Source organism: Jatropha curcas, chromosome 8 (genome assembly GCF_041381405.1).
Source record: "Jatropha curcas cultivar XTBG-Jc1 chromosome 8, XTBG_Jcur_1.0, whole genome shotgun sequence".
NCBI lineage: Eukaryota > Viridiplantae > Streptophyta > Magnoliopsida > Malpighiales > Euphorbiaceae > Jatropha > Jatropha curcas.
This window is the reverse complement of record NC_143158.1, coordinates 17,033,136-17,048,718: the sequence shown is the minus strand read 5'-3', so window position 1 is coordinate 17,048,718 and position 15,583 is coordinate 17,033,136. Positions and strand designations below refer to the sequence as shown.

General features: G+C 33.1%; 1 protein-coding gene and 1 long non-coding RNA gene across 3 annotated transcripts in view; both read right to left on the bottom strand.

Annotated features, from left to right (window-relative positions):
• Positions 1-125: 125 nt before the first annotated feature.
• On the bottom strand, positions 126-2,226 carry LOC149494262 (uncharacterized). The gene is made up of 3 exons (XR_016322278.1): positions 1,691-2,226; positions 1,222-1,287; positions 126-378 (listed from the first exon to the last, which is right to left on the bottom strand). It is a non-coding gene; the product is annotated as an uncharacterized LOC149494262 (long non-coding RNA).
• A 4,323-nt stretch (positions 2,227-6,549) lies between these two features.
• Positions 6,550-15,583, bottom strand: part of LOC105636387 (uncharacterized) — an 89,424-nt gene continuing 80,390 nt past the window's right edge. The window contains exons 1-3 of one of the 2 annotated variants that reach the window (XR_016322277.1): positions 8,115-8,671; positions 7,646-7,711; positions 6,550-6,802 (exon numbers count right to left, since the gene is read on the bottom strand). The gene's annotated coding sequence lies outside the window, so the exon portion shown is untranslated. Of the gene's footprint in view, positions 6,803-7,645; positions 7,712-8,114; positions 8,672-15,583 lie in introns of those variants that run through there. The other variant, XR_016322276.1, reaches the window with a different exon arrangement.

The following is a 15,583-nucleotide window of genomic DNA, read 5'->3' as shown; positions in this document are numbered from 1 at the left end:
ATTTAATCTTGTCACGACCCATTTCCGTGGGCCGGACCGGCACTAGGGCCCAGGTAAGCTTAAGACCCCCGAGGCCCGTATTAAGCCTAAATCTCAATTAACACATAGTATCTAACCAGGGCCTATTCACAATAAATTATAATCACATTATGGGCTTACTGGTTCACCTGCAGCTAATTACATAATATTTAATTTATAGTGTAGTGCTAACAATAAATCCAATAGTAATACACAACCCTATAACTGCGGAGTTCAATAATAATCTGATAATAGAGTAACTTATACATCCAAAATTAGACAACAGAAATATAAAGTTTACATTTATAACTCTGCGGAGAAGATTGCAGAGCTTCAGTCGAATCAGCTGCTTCCTAGTACCTGGGAGGTTTGGAGAGAAGGGGGTGAGTTTTACAACTCAGTGAATAATAATAAATAATACACACCACATACAGTCAAGCAAAATGCACCCTAGTATACTGAATGAACACACAACAGTCAATCATATGACATTACATCAGCACCTACAAACAATATCACCTTCAAATAATCACATCACGTGGAAATTAGTCAGTGGAGTCACCGAACCCCCGATGAGCCGTCCTCCCACATGGCTCATCCTCTCACGTGTGCACCAGGGAGCCGATCCCCCATACTGGCCGACCGGTCTAATCCTCACTTGACCAGCCCTCTCATTGTTTTTCTATTCTCTCTTTTCTTTTCCATACCAACAGGAGGCAACCCGGTGGTCTCCATCCAATCTAGATCATCATGCGCTCACAACAGGAGGCCACCCTGCGGGCTGCGATCAGATCTAGACTATCAGGTGCGCAACGACGAGAGGCCATCCTGTGGTTAACGGTAACGGTAACGGTAGGTGCACACGGGGGCGCCGATCTCCCATTTACCCGGCTAACGATAATCATAATTTGGATCCATATAACGGTAACGGTCTCACAAACCCATGGTGACCCACTTCATCCCAATTCCACACAAACAAATCACAGTATAGTCACAGCACAAATAATCAGACAATTCATTCATCAAGATACACCAATTTCATCCAAATGCACAATTATATATAAGTATAATTATAGTGATCATAACATAATATATATGATAAAATACTTATAAGATATCGTAAATATGTAAATAAAAATGTAATATTTATAAATAAATGTTATGCAAATGCAGTGTTGATATGCATTATTTATTATTACTCACAGTGATGGAGAGCGAAATTCTAGCTTTGATGTTGTCCTGGAGGAGCACTAGATGGACCCGGGCGATCTAAGCAAAGTAAGAATGACACAAAAAGAATAACTCTATCAGACAAAATATTTCTTTACCCTTCTAATAATTTTATTTTATATTCTAAATTTTTCTACGTAATTTAATCTCGATATTTAATTTCTTTTCTGTAATAAATTATTTAATACTGAATTTAATTTTAACTAACTATTATTTTTATTAATCAAGTAATTAAACTAATCAGTAGATCTAGCCAAATTAAATTAATTTAACTAATCAAAATTGCTAAATTAAATTAATTACTCAAGATTACTAAAATCAATTACTAAAATCAAGTTAATCAACTAAAATTATTAGAATTAAACTAACTAAAATGACTAGATTTAATTAACTATCATTAATAAAATTAAATTAACGAAAATGTAGTTAAATTAATTTATACCCCAAATATAATTTTTTTTTTTTTGTCGAATTTTTTGCTAGATCGGAAATTTGCTCGTGTCGGATCGGAGCTACGCACGCCGGAAGTGGTCGGATCCGACTGACAGTGGCAAGGGAAGGCGAAGGTGGCACGATCTGGTGGTGTTTCTGCGACAGGGAGCTGCAGCGGTGGCTGGGTGATCTGGCAGAGGGCGGAGGTGCGGCTGGCGGTGAGGCTTGAAGCTGGTGCTGCTGCTGTAGGCGCGACAGACCTGGCAGAGGGCCGACTGTGGCGCGCGGAGGAGCTGCGGGACGTGCTGGCGCGCGATGGAGGCGGTGCGACTGCAACTGGCGCGCGGTGGTGATCGGCCGACGTTGCTGGAGTTGCTGGCAGTGACGCAGACACAGTTGCAGGGAAGAAGAAAGGGAAAGAAAGAAAGAAAAAGGAAAGAAAGAAAGAAAGAAAGAAGAAGAAGAAGAAGAAGAAGAGAGGGAGGAGGAGGCGCGGTGGCTGTGTTGGTGGAGTGGAGGTGGGGCGCTGGTGAGGGTGAGAAGTAGAGGTGCAGCGCTGGAGATAAAAAGAAAAGAAAGAGATGTTTCTAGATGGTTTGGGTCGAACCGGTTCGATTCGGTTCGATTCCACCCAAATCTTTGATTTTCAATTGGTTTTCGGCTTTTTCAATCGGTTTTCGGTTCGATTTCTCACAGTGTTCGCAATAAAATATTAAAATAAATTTCCAAGCTGTCGGTTTATTAAATTTAATTGGAAAATCTTTGAAAATAAAAATTCGGGTTGTTTCAGTCTTCCCCCCTTTAAAAAAATTCGTCCTCGAATTTTCTAAGTGACAAGAAACAAGGATGCAACAGTTGTTTACGACAATGGTGGTTGTACTTCTCACATAATGCTGCAACTGCTAAAAGTTATGACATTCATATTAGGAGAATACTTGGTCTTATGAGCAGTTAGATATCTACCTTATCACCATAGTTAATTTAAACTTGAGTTGTACTATATCTACAAGTCATCAAATCAAGTAAAATATTCATAACCCAAGGCACAGATTTGACTCTAGTAGCCACCGTTACGCATAAGAATTTAAGTTCATCATAACATTTGCTCAAGTAAGAGTTATTCATCTCATTAACCATATATCATGTGACCTCCATTGATGTATCGCCTCATTTATTCTCTCACTAGCTATTATAGGCAGTGATCATCACTTAATAAGAAGCTCATACACAACCAAGTATTCACTCTTACTGATACAAGAATCCATATATTCAATCAAATTTACTACTATCCCAATTTAGAATCCTTATTTCAAAATTCAAAACCTACATGCTGACTCATCCATTTTCCATCAATTTCAAATATTAATATCATTGCTCCAATAATCTTGGAAGAAGTTTATAATTAGATAAGATGGTCGCTGCCAATTCAAGGAGATTTTCGATTATCATCAAGTTCTACCATTAAGTACCATTTGATCATTTCTAATTAAAGAGAACAAATTTATGGCACTACTACAAGCTTAATTTTAAACAAAATCATGACATTTCTCTAGCTAATTGCTATCAACTGATAGGAGATCTTGGCTTCTATCCCAAGCACATCACCTATTTAACAACTTAACCATTTTCCAACCAAAGATAGATATACAGTCTCTTTTCAAATCCTACTAATGAGAATCTCGTAAAAACAAGTAGTACAATTATGTAGAGAAAATTCAAATTCACTACCAAGTCTCTATTTTAGTTATTAACTTCTCTATCCCTCTTCCCAAATTATCATATCATACCATATCTTAATTAATTATGACAACAACTTATGCAACTAGCCAAATTAGTTGTTGCCATGCCGGATAATTCTTAATTCATTTTCTAAAATTTGCTAGTACCATTCTATTATACTCAATTCCATAAAGAAGTCCAGCCTAGATATATATATCTATACATTTTTTTTTTTTTTTACAAGCTTAATCAAAATGTAAAATTCTCCAAACTGTCGTTTATATCCAATTTACTTATTTCTTCTGTCTTTAATCAATCTTTTAAACCTAAGTTTACGTATTTAGAAATCACGAATCCTAAACAAGTAGTGCCTTTTGCTCTAGTTAAGTAAGAGATTAAAGATGTTAATCCTATAATCTAACTCCTGATTAAACTATGTCCTTTGTTTTATGTTTATTCTTAATCTCATGAATGCCTATGAATATTCAGATAATAATATCATTGAGTTATTCCTTTTCTCCAAGTCTATCACCTCCAAAATTTGTAAAATTTATTCTTAGTACGATCTAGGAATATCCTCTGCCTTAATTATGTTCTCTCTACATGCCTTACACTAAACAAGGTTAATGCCTCATTGAATCCTTAAACATCAGAGTTACAATGTACCAGTCCTCGAATTGACCTAACTAACCAAGTATTCCTTTAAACCACAAGTTATATCGCAAACTGCCATTTATAACACAATTTTATTCATTCAATCATAATTTCCACCAATTGCTAAGAAATTCAGAATAGCTTTACATTCACTCCAAACCATATATGAATGACTCTCATCCTAATTGATATCTCAACCATTCCATGAGCAAATTTTAAATTAATAAATTACCAGATTAACATACTTAAGTTGGTCTTCAAGTATAGTGAAGATGTAATCTTAGGCCATCTTGTTAACACATCCGATAATCTTATAATTCATGTTTTCAGTTTTTGAATACTTGTGTGTATTCTTCTCCCTAAAATTATCCCAAATTCACTTGTTTATTCTTACACAAATCTCAATATTCCAAATGAACAGTAAATTAAAACCCAGTTAGTTCATTGATATATAAAATACTCCAGATACCCTTCTGTTCCCTAGAGGCGTAATTATATCTCCCTTTCTCCATCCAATAAACTAAATAACTTACAAAAATGCACTAAGTAATAGGAATTTCTTATTCTAACTACTTTGCATCAAGACATTACATTTATTCATATTCATCGTCATCTCAAGCTGAATCTCATGATTCTTCATCAACTCTTATTTCCAGTTATTAGTATTAATAACACTTATCACTTGTACATAATACATTTATAAGCTCAATATATGGATTCAATTAATATAACTCATAAAACTATTTTCTAACTACATATTCTAAACTAATTATTCTAAATTTTCATAAATCTTAAATTTATTTATCGCATCCAATTACTATTCATGATCATTTAAATTCTTAATATCTACCTAGCTCTATTCTTCAAAAGATATAATAAGACACTGTTCAATTATACAAATATTATTCTCCTCTATTCTTTATATTCAAATTATGTTTAAATTATATTCAAATTATATTCAAGCTATAATTTTCCTAATATAATTATCACCTAATATAATAGCATTTCAATCCCAAAATATAGAGGTCTTTATCTTAAATCCGCTGATGTATCATTATTCTTCTTCCTTTTTTTTTTTTTTTTTAATTATCAAATCCTATTACCCATGAACCCTAATTTGTTAAAACTCTAAATACTGACTATCCTCATTTAAATCATACTAATTTATACTCTTCACGTTTCTGTAATTGATTCTTTTCTTAATATCCATATAATAACAGGACTAGATCCATCCTAACTTATCTAATTCATTAGTATAACATCAATTCAATAATTGGACAGTTATCTCTCCATGTCCGATGTCATTCATCAATACACTTAATCATCATAGCCCACTATTTACATAATTTCCTTATAGAGTCGTTTCTCGGATCATAGAATCTCCTATTAAACAAAAATCATTGTTTGTAATTTACATACCATCGAGTGTGCAACAACTATTTTAAACATCAAAAGACTAAATACCATTAGCTTTAATTCTTATTTATACCATATTAAACCATAAGATGCCACAATCCACACAATATCCATCACTAAGTACATAAAGATTAGAGTACTTTATCTCTTACTAAGAATCACAATTTATTTTTCTTATAACCACAATAATTTATATTATTCCCTATATTCACACACCAAAAGAAATAGTTGCCGAATACAACAATACACTTTACTCTACCAAGTAGTCATTACTCATAAATAAAACTCACTTCATATAGTAATTCCACCAATATTATTTATTATGAAAAATACTCATCACCAATTATTATAGCAAATCACACCAAATCCTTCAATATTCAAACCTTATAAAAATCATGTATATCCATTCCATCTAGAAAAATACTCATCTCAATAATTATAAGCAATTCTACTAACCAATATCATGTAAATTTCATCAAATACATATACTAATTCAATACTCTAGTTAAATGGATTCTAATGTCCTCAAATTCGAATCATTTAGTTCTCATATTAAATAATTAGCAACTCATTCTCAATTCCGCAGGCACATGTATACAAACATTCATGCAGTCTTCAATATATATATTCCATATTCAACACGTATTAAATAAAAATAGTATACTTTCATCATTTAACTTTAACTTATTAATCATATATAACTTATCTTCTTACCTACTTAAATTATATATGAATATTATTTATTCCATAGAAAGATTTTTTTTGCTTAAACCATCCCTTAGCATCAGTAACTAAATCACATTTCTAAAGAACAAGGATACAGATTTTAATCATTAAACAACTTGACTTTATCCTAGCTGCGAATCACGCTGAATGGGAAAGCAAGGAAAACTATGTCAAGACATGACAGGAATTACTCCGCAGTTACATCTAGACTTATGAACTTTTGCTCTGATACCACCTTTGTCACGACCCATTTCCGTGGGCCGGACCGGCACTAGGGCCCAGGTAAGCTTAAGGCCCCCGAGGCCCGTAGTAAGCCTAAATCTCAATTAACACATAGTATCTAACCAGGGCCTATTCACAATAAATTATAATCACATTATGGGCTTACTGGTTCACCTGCAGCTAATTACATAATATTTAATTTATAGTGTAGTGCTAACAATAAATCCAATAGTAATACACAACCCTATAACTGCGGAGTTCAATAATAATCTGATAATAGAGTAACTTATACATCCAAAATTAGACAACAGAAATATAAAGTTTACATTTATAACTCTGCGGAGAAGATTGCAGAGCTTCAGTCGAATCAGCTGCTTCCTAGTACCTGGGAGGTTTGGAGAGAAGGGGGTGAGTTTTACAACTCAGTGAATAATAATAAATAATACACACCACATACAGTCAAGCAAAATGCACCCTAGTATACTGAATGAACACACAACAGTCAATCATATGACATTACATCAGCACCTACAAACAATATCACCTTCAAATAATCACATCACGTGGAAATTAGTCAGTGGAGTCACCGAACCCCCGATGAGCCGTCCTCCCACATGGCTCATCCTCTCACGTGTGCACCAGGGAGCCGATCCCCCATACTGGCCGACCGGTCTAATCCTCACTTGACCAGCCCTCTCATTGTTTTTCCATTCTCTCTTTTCTTTTCCATACCAACAGGAGGCAACCCGGTGGTCTCCATCCAATCTAGATCATCATGCGCTCACAACAGGAGGCCACCCTGCGGGCTGCGATCAGATCTAGACTATCAGGTGCGCAACGACGAGAGGCCATCCTGTGGTTAACGGTAACGGTAACGGTAGGTGCACACGGGGGCGCCGATCTCCCATTTACCCGGCTAACGATAATCATAATTTGGATCCATATAACGGTAACGGTCTCACAAACCCATGGTGACCCACTTCATCCCAATTCCACACAAACAAATCACAGTATAGTCACAGCACAAATAATCAGACAATTCATTCATCAAGATACACCAATTTCATCCAAATGCACAATTATATATAAGTATAATTATAGTGATCATAACATAATATATATGATAAAATACTTATAAGATATCGTAAATATGTAAATAAAAATGTAATATTTATAAATAAATGTTATGCAAATGCAGTGTTGATATGCATTATTTATTATTACTCACAGTGATAGAGAGCGAAATTCTAGCTTTGATGTTGTCCTGGAGGAGCACTAGATGGACCCGGGCGATCTAAGCAAAGTAAGAATGACACAAAAAGAATAACTCTATCAGACAAAATATTTCTTTACCCTTCTAATAATTTTATTTTATATTCTAAATTTTTCTACGTAATTTAATCTCGATATTTAATTTCTTTTCTGTAATAAATTATTTAATACTGAATTTAATTTTAACTAACTATTATTTTTATTAATCAAGTAATTAAACTAATCAGTAGATCTAGCCAAATTAAATTAATTTAACTAATCAAAATTGCTAAATTAAATTAATTACTCAAGATTACTAAAATCAATTACTAAAATCAAGTTAATCAACTAAAATTATTAGAATTAAACTAACTAAAATGACTAGATTTAATTAACTATCATTAATAAAATTAAATTAACGAAAATGTAGTTAAATTAATTTATACCCCAAATATAATTTTTTTTTTTTTGTCGAATTTTTTGCTAGATCGGAAATTTGCTCGTGTCGGATCGGAGCTACGCACGCCGGAAGTGGTCGGATCCGACTGACAGTGGCAAGGGAAGGCGAAGGTGGCACGATCTGGTGGTGTTTCTGCGACAGGGAGCTGCAGCGGTGGCTGGGTGATCTGGCAGAGGGCGGAGGTGCGGCTGGCGGTGAGGCTTGAAGCTGGTGCTGCTGCTGTAGGCGCGACAGACCTGGCAGAGGGCCGACTGTGGCGCGCGGAGGAGCTGCGGGACGTGCTGGCGCGCGATGGAGGCGGTGCGACTGCAACTGGCGCGCGGTGGTGATCGGCCGACGTTGCTGGAGTTGCTGGCAGTGACGCAGACACAGTTGCAGGGAAGAAGAAAGGGAAAGAAAGAAAGAAAAAGGAAAGAAAGAAAGAAAGAAAGAAGAAGAAGAAGAAGAAGAGAGGGAGGAGGAGGCGCGGTGGCTGTGTTGGTGGAGTGGAGGTGGGGCGCTGGTGAGGGTGAGAAGTAGAGGTGCAGCGCTGGAGATAAAAAGAAAAGAAAGAGATGTTTCTAGATGGTTTGGGTCGAACCGGTTCGATTCGGTTCGATTCCACCCAAATCTTTGATTTTCAATTGGTTTTCGGCTTTTTCAATCGGTTTTCGGTTCGATTTCTCACAGTGTTCGCAATAAAATATTAAAATAAATTTCCAAGCTGTCGGTTTATTAAATTTAATTGGAAAATCTTTGAAAATAAAAATTCGGGTTGTTTCAAATCTAAAATTTATCTTATTAAATTTTAGATATAAATTAATTAAGTCAATACTTAATAATTTAGGTAAAATTATAATTAAAATTAAATTACAACTTTGCCCTTAATATCCTTATTTGTAATCAAGTCATACTTGATTCAATGTATTGTTTTCACTTTTTCATATCCATTCTTATGTGTGTGACCTTCTAGTTCCAAATATGTTGGCAACAAATATAAAATAAATAAATTAATTAATATTTGAAGGTCAAGTACATTGTCTAGCAACATTTCATGACTACTTAAATATTTAGAAAGTTAAAGTGGCTTAACTTAACCTTTCAACGCATGATTATCAGTGTAATTAATATCCCTTCATCATTAATATTCTGATTTAGTGATTAGACACGAAGTATGTCTGCTTTACTAAATCATGTTAGTTCTATTAATCTTTAGCTATTGATCATGTGAATGAAATTTCAAATCTAATTTGCTAATTTCATTCTATCTTGCGCAAAGATTTCTTAATCAATACTAATAGAGAACAATTATAATATTTTTCTTGATTTACGTAGGGTGATAAATCCTTATTTAATTACATAAGTATCTCCGTACAATTCCTACTATTTCCAATTAATCATTACTTATTATTCATGAATAAATAATGTGAACGAAGAATCAAAACATAACCATCCCCATACAAGACAACTTAGTAATTTCAAGTCAAATGATCACTTACACAACCATCACTTGAGTATTCCATAGACATAGGTAACTCTCCATATGGAATTCTCATACATGTTAATTCAGTGGACTTGTTCAAATAACAAGTACCTACATATTAATTCTAGATATCATATATATCTCAGCTTATAAAAACAACTGTTCTTCTAAAGAAAAAAAAGCAATATGTACTAGTCTCAACAGCTCTAATCAATGTTCAATAATGAGAACATTGACCAAAAATATTTAGAAACATTGCTTTAATTGAAAATAAAATTTATAATTATTCCCACATTATAATTTACTTTGCAAAACAATAGTATCCCATTGACTTTATCATTTACCGAGATTCAATAAATAGAATATAAAAAATAAATAAATGTCTTTTATTAATGATAAAATATTTATTACATGAAATATTATATTCAAAATATAATCAATCAAATTGGCTATAGAGCATATTACCTATAAGAATGCCATTTAAGAAATGGATAAAAAATCTACCTTTAAAATTAAAATGTAGAAACAATCTAAACACAAATAAAGTTAATGATTTGGAGATGAAATTAGAGATAGTTTTATTTAATTCTAAATTAGAGACCAAATGGTAATAAAGTAATTCATAATTAATTTTAGACATATAATGTATTTTCATGGGGTTGAAATTTAATATCATTTGTAACAGCCTAGACTGACCAAGATATTGTCCGCTTTGGGCCACAGGCCAGCACAGTTTTGTTCCTGGGTGCCGATACATAGTAGGCCTGTACTCTCCTTACACCATGGCCAGACCACCCAAAAGGTCTCTTGACAGTCTAAGATCTGTCCATATGTGGGATTCGCCCAGGGTGCTACATTCACCCTCCCTTTGGGGACTCAGCATCCTCACTGAGGTTTGACAGCCTGTAACAGCCCAGACTGACCAAGATATTGTTCGCTTTGGACCATAGTCCCACACGGTTTTGTTCCTGGGTGCCGACACATGGTAGGCCCGTACCCTCCTTACACCATGGCCAGACCACCCAAAAGGCCTCTTGACAGTATAAGGTCTGTCCATACTTATGTACAAAACTTGCAACTTGCACTTAACCGATGTGGGATTTGCCTAGGGTGCTACATCATTAATAATATTTTTTTTAGTTTTTTAATAATTAATGAAATTAATAATATCATTAATATTTTGTAGAGTTTTTAATTTATTAATTTATTTAATTATAATATTAAATTAATAATTTCATATTATAATTTATTTATTTAATTAAAAGTTTCAATTTTTTGTTTAATAAATAATAAAATATTTTCCTTTATTTTTTGAAAATTACTGAAATTAAAAACATTGTATTTTTAATAAAAGCAATTATTTTTTATTTATATTCATACTAATTCATGTACTCGTATTTGTATCTATTTTACTTTTCATTTCTTTTTTGAAATTTTTGATTGTTTTATAATTTAATTTTCTTTTAATTTAAACATTAATGAAAGCAAAATAATATAATTAATAAGAACTAGTAAAATTAATAATTGTTGGAATTAATTGACAGGTATAAGTATGTCCATGACTAGTCTTTTAAGTCGGCTCCATTAATAATAATTAATGTGTCTAATTATTATTAGTATTTGAATAAGTTTAAATACAATTTGTTTGGTTACAATTAGAGAGTTTGAGTTCTAGTAGGATTACTTCAACTTGTGGTAATCCAACTAAAATAAAAGAGTAGGAGCACACGTTCTCCACTATCGCTATCACAAAAAGACAGAAACAAAATAAAACACTCTCATAATCTAACCGTTCTCTCATTCACATCACGACGACAAAAGGGTTTTTAAACTGTGGACAACAGGTGCAGTTCGTTAGATCATGATTGCTTCTACGGTCAGCAAATCAATAATGTCCTAGTAGTATGTTTATTGAGTTCTTATATAGATTAAGGGCTTGATAAACATATTACGGGTGATATGTCATGCTTTACAGTGAGGTAAGGTGTGATAGAGACCCTTAAACCCAATCCGCCAAAAGCATGTAATGGTGCTAGAGCTTGACTCTAGGTTATATGCACCATAAATTAAGAAACCATTTTTTGGCACGACATCCATGCATTCAAGCACTGCACCTCATGGACTAAGAAATACCTAAACACTAAAATCCATGGTCAAACCGAAACTCCAACTCACGGTAACCTAAACCGTGGTCAAACCGAAACATCATCCTATGGTCAACCTAAACTCTAAACTCATGGTCAACCTAAAACCATGGTCGAACCGAAACACCATCATTTGGTCAACCTAAACACTAAGCCCATGATCGACCTAAATCCGGTCAAACCGAAATACCAAATCCTACTTGAGGAGATTTGCTTGACTTACCATTTAACCTGAACTAAACACAATCCAAAGCCTTAAAACAAGCTGAACACTACTCAAATACCCATAACTCAAAGACCGACCTGAGCACACAAAAAATCCTTAAATTGGACCTAAGCACCACAAACTGGGGGCATCTTGCCCAAATTACCAAAAGCATCAACCGAGCACCCATAAGCCTCAAGCACCAACCTGAACACCACCAAAATCCCAAAAGCCTTAAACAGGGCTAAGCACTACAAACTGAGGGCATGCTCCCCAAATTACTAAAAGCCTTAACCAGGCACCCTTGATCCTCAAACACCGACCTGAGCATCACTAAAACACCTATAGCCTTAAAATATATATCAAATAGGTTTAGTTGGGATTGAAAGGAGTCTCTTTTTTAAGTAAGCGGTGTTTTCATTGGAAAATATTTGGATAACGCACTTTTTTTGTAAAAGAAAATTTTGGAAAACATCCCAAAGTTGTTTTCCAAGTTTTCCTTTAAATTTGATAAACTACCAAGACCGCTTTCTATTTTAAATTTTAGAAAATTATATAAAATGAACATATTCTCTATTTTCCATTCTCCATAGAAAAACTTTTCAGAAAACTCTTCGTGTTTTCTCTAAGTGAACAACCCCTTGGAGTTTGAATGTGTGAGTGATGATGGTTAAGATACAGAAGTGTATTACTATCAAGGTTTTACTTTGGGACTATTATAATATAGAAAAGCTCTTGCATTTTTCTACAAGATTTCTCAAAAGATTTTCTAAGTCATTTGGAGTATTAGTAATATGTACTTTTGCAGTAAATGATTGCATGTTTAGGATTTAGTTAGTCTTTTAGCATGTTTAGATATATGCCTCTAGCAAAGAATGTGACACTCTTTATTTAATCATAGGGAACCGAATAATGGGCGGTGCAAAATGTTTCTGCAGATTATTTAATTTTCTAAGTTCAAAGTATTGTAACTCTCCCAAGCCTGGATAGATATATCAACAATTGATGAAGACTTCTTATGAGGCTGTAGTGGAAAATTGAACTCAATACCTCTACATAGTTAGCTGAAGAGTGCTAATTAAAATGAGATACCATGGTAATTGAATTACCTGAAAAGTATAATTCTCTATGGATGTCACTTTAATGGGCAACTTGCAAGCTCTACCTTTCTTGTCAATTTATGCTATTGATTCATGACCCTACATTTGTTAAACTTAAACATTAAAATAAAGCAATAAATTCTTATATAAAAGTGGAAAGTACTAGCAACTTACATTAGCATCTAGGGTTGTGCAAGTCCGGTTCCAGAACGGTTCTTAAGAGGAATCGGAACTGAACTAAAAATTTGGCCCTTTCATTTTTAGGAACCCGAATCGGAATCAAAGGACTAAAAAGCCAGAACCAAGCCGAACTAAATTTTCGATATGGTTTCGGTACGATTTTTCGGTTTCGGTTCTTTGGTTCTGGATCTAGTTCCGGTTCCAGTTCCCCCATTGAAAATTATTATATTTTTAAAACATATTACAAGGTTTCTTTATATAAAAAAAATTCTAATATCAAAATTAAATTACAATATATGCTAATTAAAAAAAAAAGAATCATAATGTACTAGGATATACATTAAAAAATAATGATCAATAATGAAGTTTTATTTTTATTTATTGTAAAAGAAACTCCTATCATCTTTCAATTTCTAAATAACATGAAAATGACAAATATCAACAAATCATAATTAACAATTGAATAATGAAGTTTTATTTCTATTGTCAACAATAAGAATTTAAATTCCACGAAATCTCCAAAGTGATGGTACCTTCATTGTCACACAATAAATGTGTTAATAAATTATGAATTGTGATTAAAAATAAATAAACAAGTAACTTCCAAGAAAATGAATATAAACAACACATTATTCACTCATATCTAATAAAAAGCTTAAACACCTAATAAACAATCTATTGAAAATAATGATAGAAACAATAACAATTAAATTCAAATAAAGTGAAAGAAAATTATCCACTTCAACACAATGTAAAATATTGGTTTAACTAAAATAATGTTTTGCCATTGCTTTCACATATTGTAAATTAAATTTACTAATCGCCACTTACAAGTTGTAATATCTAGTATCCACTTTGGTTATTGGAATGATCAACTCCTTAACTTCAGGATATTTCATAATCTCCAATTTTCATAATGAGAAAAAAAATATAAGTTAAAGGAAAAATTGTAAATGTTAAATAATTAATATCATACAATTTATTTGAAACAATAGTTTAGTCATACTTGACTCCCAAATTTCAAGCTCTTCAATGGATTCTTCAAGCTAGATAGGCTTACTTGGATTTCTCAACCAATCTTGGCAGCAAATTAAGACCTCTACAGTAGTTGAAAGCAAAGAACTCCTAAATTGCTCTAAAGGTCTCCCTCCAGTGCTAAATACAGATTCAGAAACAACCATTGAGCATTGAGTTGCCAAATATCCCTTGCTATTTTGGATAAAATAGGATACCTAATTGAATTCACTTTCCACCATAAGAACAAATCAAAATCCTTAATGAACTTCTTAGGAAGTTCCTCTAAATATCTTTCAAGCTTAGAATGAGAAGCTGGATTTTTCTCTTTATCCATTTGAATAAAGTACTCATCAATCTCCTCTTCTTCTTCTATCATTGCATCACTCCTACTTTCAAAAATTGCATTTTGACTTAAAATACCACCATCCATACATAATTCATCATTTTCCCTTTTATACTCAGTCACCATTATTTTTAATGCATTTAGCACCCTATCACTCAACATCATCGCATCATTTTGAGAATAATATGCAATGTATTTTGCTTTTACATAATTCAGCTTGTATCTAGGGTCTAAGACAATTGCTATAAAAAATATCACTTTCATTTTGTTAATGAACCCTAATACTTGTCAAACTTTAATCTCATTTGCCTTCCCATTTCAACAATTTTTTCATCTGTACTAGTTTCATAATTTTCCAATTCCTTTAAAATTTTCATGATCTCATGAAAATAAATATTAGATGTGGAATATAAAGAATCATACAACTTGCTAGTAATACCATAAAATTTCTTAAGGAATTTGCAAATGATGCTAGCATTATTCCAATCAGTTTCACTAGGCAACTCATCCCCAAACTCATCTTCAAATCAGCTATCTATATCATCTAACCTATCAAAAGCTTTCTCATATGTTAATGCAAATTCCAACATCAAATAAATTGAATTTCACCTAGTTAGACAATCTAATTGTAAAGAGGATTTGGACTTAAGTCATGCCAACTCACAACACCTTTTTAACATATCTGAACATTGTGGACTGCTACTTATATGCTTCACTACATCCCTAATCCTTTTAATAGAATCTTAAATAGCTGCAAGCCCATCCTTTAGAACTAATTGAATAATATGAGCACAACACCTTATATGTTTTCACAAAATATAAAAATGGGCTTGGTTTATTTTAATTTTTCAAATCGGCTATCTATATCATCTAACCTATCAAAAGCTTTCTCATATGTTAATGCAAATTCCAACATCAAATAAATCGAATTTCACCTAGTTGGACAATCTAATTGTAAAGAGGATTTGGACTTAAGTCCTGCCAACTCACAACACTTTTTAAAT